The sequence below is a fragment of the Glycine max genome, chromosome 18 (assembly GCF_000004515.6).
Source record: "Glycine max cultivar Williams 82 chromosome 18, Glycine_max_v4.0, whole genome shotgun sequence".
Lineage (NCBI taxonomy): Eukaryota > Viridiplantae > Streptophyta > Magnoliopsida > Fabales > Fabaceae > Glycine > Glycine max.
The window spans coordinates 35,374,140-35,386,061 of record NC_038254.2 but is presented as its reverse complement, the minus strand read 5'-3'; positions in this window follow the sequence as shown (position 1 = coordinate 35,386,061).

The following is an 11,922-nucleotide window of genomic DNA, read 5'->3' as shown; positions in this document are numbered from 1 at the left end:
CAACAAAAATAGATGGAAAAGACTAAAATATAGGACGAAAAAAAGTTAAAGGATGTTGACCGGCCATCGAAAAGTTTAAGAACCAAAACCATAAATCTCAAAAAGTTCAAGGACGAGAAAAACATATTTTACTCTTTTAATTATGACAAATCATTAGCAATAAAAATGGTAAGGATGATTGGATTGTGTGATTACTAACATTTTGCTTAAGTGTTTGAGTGTTAAATATTCTTAAGAAGTAGATATGTCCATGCATTCTGAGGTGCTCAAAACATTGCTCAAAAATATTGTCTTAGAACTATTGTCAAGAGTAAGAGCCTCGGAAGATCCTTTGAAAGCCCATCTACATGATGAAGAGTGATTCTCTTTAAGTACTTGATCTTGGAAAAGTGCAATACAACAAGGCCTTACATAGAAGACATATCAAAGGCTACAAAGAAAGCATCCAACAACAAAATTAAGCTACATCAGAGTTTACATCAGAATGATAAAGATCCAGTGTCGCAACCTACCCTTTTGCAGGGCGAGCGAGGCGAGGCTCACGGGTGTGTCTCCCAAAGGAGGAAAATGCGCGGAGTCCCCACCAACGTTTATTTGTGGAAAGCGTCGGAAAAACCGAAGGAAACCGGTCATGAAGAATATTCTAAATTCGGGAGTTGTATTTACGTTTGAGGAAGGTATTAGCACCTCTCACGTTTGTCCCAAAGGACAACAGCCTTAATTTTAGAATTGTGTGAAATTGTGTACCTAAACTTTTATTTCTTTTTTATTTTTGAGGTCGACAAAAGTGGGGCTCTTGCTCCTACGTACCCTCCATCGAAGAGGAAATCAAACCTACGTAGTTCTTTCTAAAGGGCGAATCAAGCAATTCTTTTTACCTGGAATGTGGTCTTTTTAAGGCGTTGGACCTCAAAAATGACCCATTTTTACTTGGTAAGAAAAATTGAGGTATTAAACCTTAAAATCCTTTTTAGTGATTTTTTGCGAACGAGCTTGACTTTGCGAGTTGATTTTAGCCTTAGTTTCACTTTAATTATTAGTCAATTCAATTAAGAAAGAGAAATCCCAAAGAGAAACGTCCGATTGATTTTTTTGGTTTATTTTACTAAAAAATATTTTTTTATTATTATATTATTATTTTACCTCTTTTTGGTTTCCAACGTGGTTACAGCATGACCGAACGGTCGGATTTCATTTTAACCGAAATTAACAGATATTACAAATCAAATGATCGGTGAAAATTTATTTTATTTTTTTATTAGGCGAGAAAATGACTTAAGTAAATGACTAAAGCACGTCAAAAGGGGGTACGGAAAGTAAATGAAACGAGAATAAAAGTACGCAAAACAAATGGGGACCACCAAGGGTACATAGAATGAATTGAAAAGTTCGATTTCGGGAACTTACCGGTTGAAGACCGAAGAACGATTAAGAACGAACGATGAACGGTTGAAAATCTTCGCAAAATCATCCACGGAAATGTTACGGAAGCGCCTCGGCTTGGATTTTCTTCATGGAAACAATTTTCCTCACTAATTTTAAGTGATTACGAAATGCGAAGAAGGTTGAACCCTTTTCTTCTTCACTCCTCCCTCTATTTATAGGAAAATAGGGAGGAGCTCGCCACCCAGCTCGCCCAGGCGAGCTAGGTTGCTTCCTCCAGAAGCAACCGCCTTCTGGAGGAACAATCTAGAAGGCCCGAGTGGGCCTGGTTGTTATTTGCACCCCTTTTTTACTAAATACACCCTCCTTTGCTTTTTTGGTGATTCTTTTTCCGTAACGTTACGAAACTTTACGAATTTCGTAACGATACTTGTTTTCTTTCCGTAAGGTTACGGAACCTTACAGGTCATGTAATTACTCCTTTTTTAGCTTTCGGAATGTTACGGAAACTCACGGATTGCGTAACAATACTTCCTTTTGATTTCCGGCATGTTACGAAATTTCACGGATTGCGTAACAATGCTTCCTTTTGATTTCCGGCATGTCTCGGAACTTCACGTATTGTGCAACCAAGGGTGCCAAGTACCTCGAAGCGGTCAAACAAAGATTGCATGCCATCAAACAATGGTCCCCGGACGAAATTAGGGTATGACAGTTGCCCCTCTTTACTTACCTTTTATCGGAGATAAGAGGAAAGAAAAGATAAAACACTGATTTCGTCCGTCTTCGCCCTTTCCGTGATTAGTCTATGACGACTTCCTGTAGACAAAGGATCAAGCTGAATGTTTTGATGATGCCAAAGTTTTCACATGCGTCTCAAAGCTTTATTCAAGACAAAGGAATTAAAGATATTCAAGATGGATGATCAAGATAGTCTCTAGAGTCTTAGAAAGGGTATATTAAATAGGAAAGGAATTCCAATTGAAGTAGCAAAAGGTTTGGCCAAGAATTTTAAGTTAAAAAGTCTTTTTCAACAAATTTACTCTCTGGTAATCGATTACCAGAGGATGTAATCGATTACCAGTGGCCAAAACTGATTTACAACAGCTATTAAAATTTGAATTCAAAATTTGCACTGTGTAATCGATTACACATATATGGTAATCGATTACCAGCAGTTTCTGAACGTTTTTAATTCAAATTTTAAAGCTTGTAATTGATTACACACATACTGTAATCGATTACCAGAGGAGATTTTCAGAAAATATTCTCAACAGTCACATCTTTTTATGTGGTTCTTGAATCGCTATCAAAGGCCTATATATATGTGACTTGAGACACGAATTTGACAAGAGTTTTTCAGAACAAAAAAGGTCTTATCCTCTTAGAAAGCAAAATAATTTTATCCTCTTACAAATTCCTTGGCCAAAACTCTTGTGATTCAATAAGGAATTATTTGAGGGCTCAAATTGTTCAATCTATCTCTTTATAGAGAGATTTCTTCTTCTCTTCTTCTTCATTCTGAAAAGGGATTAAGAGACCGAGGGTCTCTTGTTGTGAAAGGATTCTAAACAAAAAGGAAGGATTGTCCTTGTGTGTTTAGAACTTGTAAAAGGAATTTACAAGATAGTGGAACTCTCAAGCGGGTTGCTTGGGGACTGGACGTAGGCACAAGGGTGTGGCCGAACCAGTATAAATCTGAGTTTGCACTTTCTCTTCCCTTAAAATCCTTTATTTATTATTGTTTTATATTCATATTCAAATTGTTCTTTTGAATCATTATTTAAGAAATTCATTATTAAGGGAATTTATAACTTGAATAGAAAGTTAAATAGAATTTTTAATTGGGGAAATAAGTTGTAATATCTTAATTCAACCCCCCCCCCTTCTTAAGATATCTGAGGCCACTTGTCTAACACTTTCGTCTCTCCTTCTTCTTTCTCTGCACAACACAAAACAAACACAAACAACAAAAAACACCAATAACATAATATACACATATACACATGTTCAGCGAAGGAACCAATCGGGAAAATAACAAAAAACCATATTTCCCCGTCATCGGAGGCTCTGTGCTTGATAACGGAGGACACATGAACAGCGCTAGGCAATCAATTCATGGGGCTCCGAATAGGACGGTGGATGATACACGAACAGCGCTAGGCAATCAATTCGTGGGGCTCTGGACTTGATGGTGGAGGATGCATGAATGACAATCAATTCATGGGGCTCCAGATAAGATTCGAGGGTGGAGGATAGACGAACAGCGCTAGGCAATCAATTTGTGGGGCTCCAGACTCGATGGTGGAGGACGCATGAACAGCGCTAGGCAATCAATTCATGGGTCTCCGAATAAGATTTAAGGGTGGAGGATAGACGAACAGCGCTAGGCAATCAATTCGTGGGGCTCCAGACTCGATGGTGGAGGACGCATGAACAGCGCTAGGTAATCAATTCATGGGACTCCGAATAAGATTTGAGGGTGGAGGATAGACGAACAGCGCTAGGCAATCAATTCGTGGGGCTCCAGACTCGATGGTGGAGGACGCATGAACAGCGCTAGGAAATCAGTTCATGGGTCTCCGAATAAGATTTCAGGGTGGAGGATAGACGAACAGTGCTAGGCAATCAATTCGTGGGGCTCTAGACTCGATGGTGGAGGACACATGAACAGCGCTAGAAAATCAATTCATGGGTCTCCGAATAAGATCTGTTGGCAGGACCGAATGGTCCACCGGGTTTTTTCACCTAAAAAGGCGAACATGCTTTAGCAAGGAAAAATAAATCATTCGCGAGAGCACCATATCTTAGAGAAACAATATACTCATGCCAAAAGTAATTTTCCTTGTAACCGAAAATGAAGGGCAGGATGTCAACATTTAGCTTTTAAATGAACATTCAGGGGAAACGTCGAGTCAAATTGAAACTGGGAATAAAATCACTCATAGTGTATAAAAACTCACACAGGTAAGTATTTTACCCTAATCCCAAACCATAGCTGCACCATGACTTTATTTTGCACACAATTTCCTATCGAACCAAAAGATCACACACACGATCACGGATCAATAGGATTTTCTCGAGGGTAGTGTTTTTGGAGAGGAAGCTGGGTGTTTCGGTCTTTTCCTCTTTGTTTATGTGAGGCGGGATACCGCCAATCAAGAGAGACTTTGAATGGCAATCCCAAAGGAAGAACTACTTCAAAAATGGGTTTTCCTTTACTAGAAGTCATTTACCCTGCCGAAAAATTTATCTGGTCAGAAGATCTTCTGTTCTCTTTCCTGGTTTCCTGTATTGATCGGGAATTATTCTGTTTTTCTTTTGATCTTTTTTTTCTTTTACTTTCTTCCGATCTTCAATCGGGAATCCTTCTTTTCCTTTCTTTTCATTTCTTCCTTTTCTTTCTTTTCATTTCTCCCTTTCCATTTCTTTCTTTGGGAATTCGGGTTTTAGCATTCGTTATTCGCTCTCCCTTCAGGAGATTCTGCTGTCCTTTTCTTCGGGGGAAAGAATGAGGATTCTTTTCATGGGCCAAGGTTCAAAGTAGCTTAAGGTTGTGTCTTAACATGTTCTTTTCATCGTGCGAGCCCAATTTTGATATTTGGGGCAAAACAAATTCGTGTGTCAAGGTGTCAGTCTCGGGTTGAATTTCCATATTATTTCCACGAGGCACGCATAACAATGATGATTTGGAAACAACGTGCAAAATTAGTCATGGCTACAGCTAGGTGGGTACTCAAGCATCCAGTTTATGGCATTGTGATACTAAGGCTTGGGATTTACACAAGTAGACCCAATATTTCCAAATTATGTTCTTTCATCGGTTCAATGAATCCATCCATTCTCATCTCGGTTATTCTGGAAAATAAACTCTTAGCGCCAGTCTCCTGTTTTCAAAAGATACGTTTGCTCTCTACGAATGATTTATGCTTCCTATGACCATAACATGCCGACCTTCGAGGTCTTTCTTTCTTTTTTCTTTTTTTGTTCCATTTTTTATGTTTGCAAAAACTATACATCCATCGCCATCTATGAGAAAAGCTTTTCTTTGTACACCAACATTCCTATACACGACAAACTTTTTCTGTATACACATGCATTAAACACCCTTTCTCTTTATATCAACACGGTCTATATACAAACTATATTCCTATTCAAAGATTTCTTTTTCGTTTTTTCAACATACACTCGTGGTTTATACAGAAATTTCTTTATATACACTCATTACTCACACACGAGAATTTCTTTTCACACCTTATTTACACACACACAAAATCTTTCCATACATTTTTTCCTTTTTCTATTCTTGGTGTTATCATGATTTTTGTTCGTTTTATTTTTAGGACGACATTCCTAAAGGAAAACTCTACAAGGTTCCGGAATTTCAACAAACATTATCGACAATAATGAAGTAAGCACTAACGCAACAGTCCAAACAAAACGTATGCACAAAACAAAAGATAATCGAAAAAACAAAACAAATGTTAGTCCCTCAAGTTATAAAAATAAAACGATATGTAACAGATAAAAGAGGAAACATAAAAGAGAATATGAATCTGGGGATCCCCTGGTCATGTGGCTCCACTCCCTCCCAAGAAACCGAGTAAATCCGACATCTCCTCATCCATGCGGGCCTCCTCTGCATCGCCGGGAGCCTCTGCGGGCGCCTCCCCTGCCTGGGCCTCAGGCCAATCTCTGGGCCATGCAACCTCAGCCCTGAACTGATCTGGAGTAGGGCACGCAAAAGGAGCGAAACCCTGGCTCTGTAGACTGAGGCTGAGCTGGTAGAGACACTCATGGATCTGCACCTGCCCCCTGTGGTTCGCCGCCTACTAGCGAACCAAGTGTTGTAAATACCGCTCCATGCCAAATGACCCAGCTGGATCAGCCTGATGAGGTGGGGGCGGTGCGTCTACGGCCTGTGGTGCATCACCCTGCGCCTGTCTAGGCGTGCAATACTTCTCAATGAAGGCCCGGGTGATTGGCGGTTGAATCACCTTACTAGGTGTGACGGGAACCCCGAATGACTGGCAGAGACCCGTGATCAACGCTAGAAACCCCAAGGCCCTGTTAGACTTATATGGGTCTAGAGGGTGCCTGGTAGGTGGCATACCTGCAAATAAATAAATGGCATCAGCGATCAACTGAGTCACATGGATGCTCATCCGTGTCAGGATGGCATACACCAGCTAACACTTCGGCAGAGGGAGGTCAGAGTTACGATCGTTGGGCAGGACGTTGCTGAGCAGCAACGTCATCCACATCTGAGTCAAGGTGGTCATGCTGGTGCGCATGATCCGCACCCGCCTCCCGGCAGCGGTTCGAGCAAAATCCTGACCCGGTATGCATAACAGCTGGGCAATGGCCTTCTCGTCAAATCCATCGACCCGGTTCCTTCTCTGACTAAACTCGCACTTCTTGCCCTCCTCTAACACTAGCGGGTCACCCAGGAACTGGCTGAGGGCGTCTGCATCAAAAGGAATCCACTGGTCCTTTACCCATGACCGCATGTCCCGCACGCCCTCCTTCGTGGGCCAAGAATTAGCGTAAAACTCTAGGACTATATCCGGATCAAACTTAGCCATGGGAGTGACCAGTGACGCCAAACGCCGGCGAGCTATCTCTTCCTGAAAATTTGTGTACTCGTCGTCCCTGAGTTGGACGCGTCTCTCTCGGTGGAACGACCATCCTCTGATGGCCTCGAAACGCTGCTGGTGCTCTGCGCTCCTGAAATGATGGCTGTCAAACTCTGGAGCGGCGCTGGTCCCTTCAGCTGCGGCGTCCATTTGGAAATTTAGTTTACAAGAAAACACTTATTTTAAAGCAAAAACGGCATGCTAATCTTTCCGATTTAGAACAAACTTGTGCACATATTTCCTTAATGTAAAATACTTATGAACGCGCATATGCGTAAAATATCCTACTATTTATATCAACATACAAGGATATTCAAAACATTCTAGTTACCACACATATATATTTTTTGAAAAGAATACGTATACGCATGCTCAAGGTATTGTGTCACAATTACACATGTTCATATCCTAAGTATTTTGCTACCACAAACTACCTACGCACACTTGGAGTATTTTATTAACATATACATTTTTGTTGTTTCATATTTGTTTATATATGCACATTGGAGAGCCAAACTCATGTCATGCACACTTGCATTTATTTGAGAAGGAACTTTCATGTCATCTATCTACACTTGAAAGGCAATTCCACATCATATATTCATTTGGGAAGCATTCTCGTGCCATTTATGACATGGGTACATTTTTTGAAAGGCTCCTTATGCTACCTATCCACAAATATACATATTTTGAAAGGCATTTTTATGCTACCTATCCTACATATACAGATTTTTTTGAAATGCATTATTTGCTATACATTCACACTTTGCAAGGTGTTTTTATGCCATATATTCACACACTTTGCAAGGCATTTCCATGCTATATATTTTCACATATATACATACCGTTGAAAGGTATTTTCCATGCTACCTAGGTGCAAGGTATTCCTCATGGGGCAGCCAAATTTAAATTCTAATAAAAACCTCTCAAACATGTCCTAATATTCATGCCTTTTTACATTCAAAACCAAAACTTAGATTCCTAGGCGTAAGTCATGCTTCCTTGTATTGAAATTAAAAGCTTGGATTCCTAGGCCTAGAATCGCATTCGGGCACTCATTTTAAATCCTTCATGCTTTCCCTATACATATAAAACAGTCCCACAATCCCAAGTTCACAAAACCATGCCCATGTGTCATTGAGGCATTTCACCGAGCACTTGGTGGGCACATGTTTAGGCATGAATAGCAAGAGAGTGGGGGCAATGTGGCATGCCCCATTGCTTCAGAATGCACCCTAGGCCTAAGGCCATCCCTTACAACCCCTTAATTCAACAAAAACAAGCAACAATTTGAGGATAAATCCCTCACATTTTTGAGCAAATACATGCAATTTAGAGCACCAAAATACATCAATGGAAAGCTAGAGAGCCCAAGAATGAGGTACTTACTTGTTGGAGACGAATAATAGAGCAAAACGGAATCAAAAATGCAAAAAATGGTGACCTAAGGGCTGCAAAATCTTGAAATCCGTGGGTCTTGCTTTTGAATGAGGGGGGGGGAGTTTTTGGGGTGCAGAAAACTCCCCCTCCCTCGTTTTTTATATTTGCAGGTGCTGGGGTTGCTCGCCCAGGCGAGCTAACCTGCAATTTTTTTTTTTAGGGAAGACATAAGCATGGCCCTCTACGGGTCGGCGTTCGCTTACTCGAACCCACTCAAGGGTAATATCGCTTAACGACATCAGAGTTCCCGGGCGAGGGTAGCTCCTCGCCATCCATGTTGGTGAGCACCAGAGCCCCCCCAGAAAAAGCCTTTTTCACAACGAAAGGTCCTTCGTAATTCGAGGCCCACTTCCCTCGATTATCTTTAACAGCGTGGGATATCTTTTTTAGGACAAGGTCCCCCTGATTGAATTTGCGCGGGCGTACCTTCTTGTCAAATGTGTTCTTTATCCTTTGTTGATACAGGCGTCCATGGCTCATGGCCGTCAAGCGCTTACCTTCAATAAGGTTGAGTTGGTCGTAGTGTGTTTGAGCCCACTCTGATTCTTCTAGGCCCGATTCCGCTAGTATCTTCTGGGAAAGGACCTCTACCTCAAATGGGAGTACCGCTTCCATCCCATAAACCAAGGAATACGGCGTTGCCCCAGTAGAAGTTCGTACCGAGGTTCGATATCCATGCAGGGCAAAAGGCAACATCTCATGCCAATCTTTGTATGACACCGTCATCTTCTGAATAATCTTCTTAATATTTTAATTTGCAGCCTCCACAGCCCCGTTCATCTTTGGCCGATAAGGGGTGGAGTTATGATGCTGGATCTTGAAATCCCCGCACATTTCCTGCATCATTTTGTTATTTAGATTGGTGCCATTGTCAGTAATGATCTTCCTAGGGAGTTTGTATCGACAAATCAGTTCCTTCTTTATGAATCTGACCACTACACTCCTCGTGACATTGGTATAAGAAGCCGCTTCGACCCATTTGGTGAAATAATCTATCGCCACGAGAATGAAGCGATGACTGTTCGAAGCTTTAGGTTCGATGTCCCAATGACATCTATCCCCCACATGGAAAAAGGCCAAGGGGCGGACATGAGACATTCAGAGGATGTGGCGGAACCTTGACATTGTCCGCGTACGCTTGACATTTATGGCATTTCCTTACATGGGCGCAACAATCGCTTTCCATAGTGAGCCAGTAATAACCTGCTCTAAGGATCTTCCTGGCCATAGCATGCCCATTGGCATGTGTTCCAAATGAACCCCCATGGATTTCCTCAATCATGTAGTTCGCCTCTTTGGCATCTACGCATCGTAGGAGGGTCATGTCGTGGTTTCGTATGTACAGGATGGTACCACTCACAAAGAAACCAGTAGCCAATCTCCTTAACGTTCTTTTGTCATTGTCGGAAATCCCTGGTGGATATTCTTTGTTCTCGACATACTATTTGATGTCAAAATACCATGGTTTCCCATCTCGCTCTTCCTCTATCGCACAACAATGTGCCAGCTTACCCCGAGATCTGAATTCAATGTACGGCAGATCCCCGTGTGGGGCAAGTTGAAACATGGATGCCAAGGTGGCCCATGCATCAGCCATTTGGCTCTCTTCCCGAGGTATGTGGTGGAAAGAAATGTCGTCAAAGAATTTGGCTAACTTCAAGATATGAGTTTGATAGAGTATCAACTTTTGATCCCTAGTTTCCCATTCTCCTCTCAACTGGCGTATTACCAAAGCCGAGTCTCCATACACTTTGAGTAGCTTTACGTCAAAATCAATGGCCGCTTGAATCCCAAGGGTGCACGCTTCATATTCAGCAATATTGTTGGTACAATCGAAACCTAGCCTGGCCGTGAAAGGAATATATTGATCATCGGGTGATACAAGGACTGCCCCTACTCCATGGCCCAAAGCATTAGATGCCCCATCGAAACAAACAATCCATTTGTCTATATCCTCGTGCGTCCGCTTCTCTTCGAATAGGGCCATGATGTCTTCATCCGGGAACTCAAGGTGCATCGGCCGATAATCTTGGAGGGGTTGTTGGGCCAAATAATCTGCCAAGGCGCTCCTCTTTATCGCCTTTTGGGTGACGTACACGATATCGAATTCAGATAGTAGTACCTGCCACCTAGCGATTCGTCCCGTGAGGGCCGATTTCTCAAAGATGTATTTCACGGGATCCATTTTGGAAATAAGTCATGTGGTATGACGGAGCATGTATTGCCTAAGACGATGTGACACCTATACCAAGGCGCAGCACGTCCTTTCCAACATTGAGTAATTCATCTCACAGGCGGTAAACTTCTTGCTTAAATAGTAAATGGCTTGTTCCTTTTTCCCAGAGTCATCGTGCTGACCCAACACGCACCCCATAGACTCATCTAACACGGTCATGTACAGGAAAAGAGGTCTTCCTATTACAGGTGGCATGAGCACCGAGGGATTTGCGAGGCTCTGTTTGATTTTTTCGAAGGCCTCTTGGCAGTCGCTGTTCCACAGGACCGCCTGGTTCTTACGCAATAGTTTGAAGATGGACTCGCAGGTAGGGGTGAGTTGCGAGATAAATCTCACGATGTAGTTCAACCTGCCCTGGAAACCTCGAACCTACTTCTCCGTGCGTGGCTCTAGCATTTCAAGAATGGCCTTCACTTTCTCGGGATCTATCTCTATCCCTTTCTGGCTCATGATAAATCCCAATAACTTCCCTGATTTTACCCCGAAGGTGCACTTGGCGGGGTTTAGTTTCAGTTGGTATTTCCGCAGCCTTCCAAACAGCTTACGCAGATTGATGAGGTGTTCGTCCTCGGTCCGAGATTTGGCAATCATGTAATCTACATAGACTTCTATCTCTTTATGCATCATGTCGTGGAACAACACTACCATGGCACGCTGATAGGTTGCCCCAGCATTTTTCAGCCCGAAGGCCATCACTTTGTAGCAGAATGTTCCCCATAGGGTGACAAAAGTATTCTTCTCCACATCTTCGGGTGCCATCTTTATCTGATTATACCCGGAGAAACCATCCATAAAAGAGAAAAGGGCGAACTTGGTTGTATTATCTACCAGTATATCAATGTGTGACAAGGGAAAATTGTCTTTAGGATTGGCTCGGTTTAAGTCCCGATAGTCTACGCACATTCGCACTTTGCCGTCCTTTTTTGGGACCGGGACAATGTTGGCTACCCATTCCGGGTACCGAGCTACAGCCAAGAAACCCGCATCGAATTGATTTCTTACTTCTTCTTTAATTTTCAAAGACATTTCGGGTCTCATCCTTCGTAGTTTTTGCTTAACCGGGGAAGACCCAGGATTCAATGGCAACTTTTGCTGCACAATGTCGAGGTCCAGACTTGGCATGTCTTGGTATGACCATGCGAAGATGTCTTGATATTCTTCAAGAAGGGTTATCAAACCTTGGCGGATAGGTGCGGTCATACCGGTTCCTACTTTCACTTCTTTCTT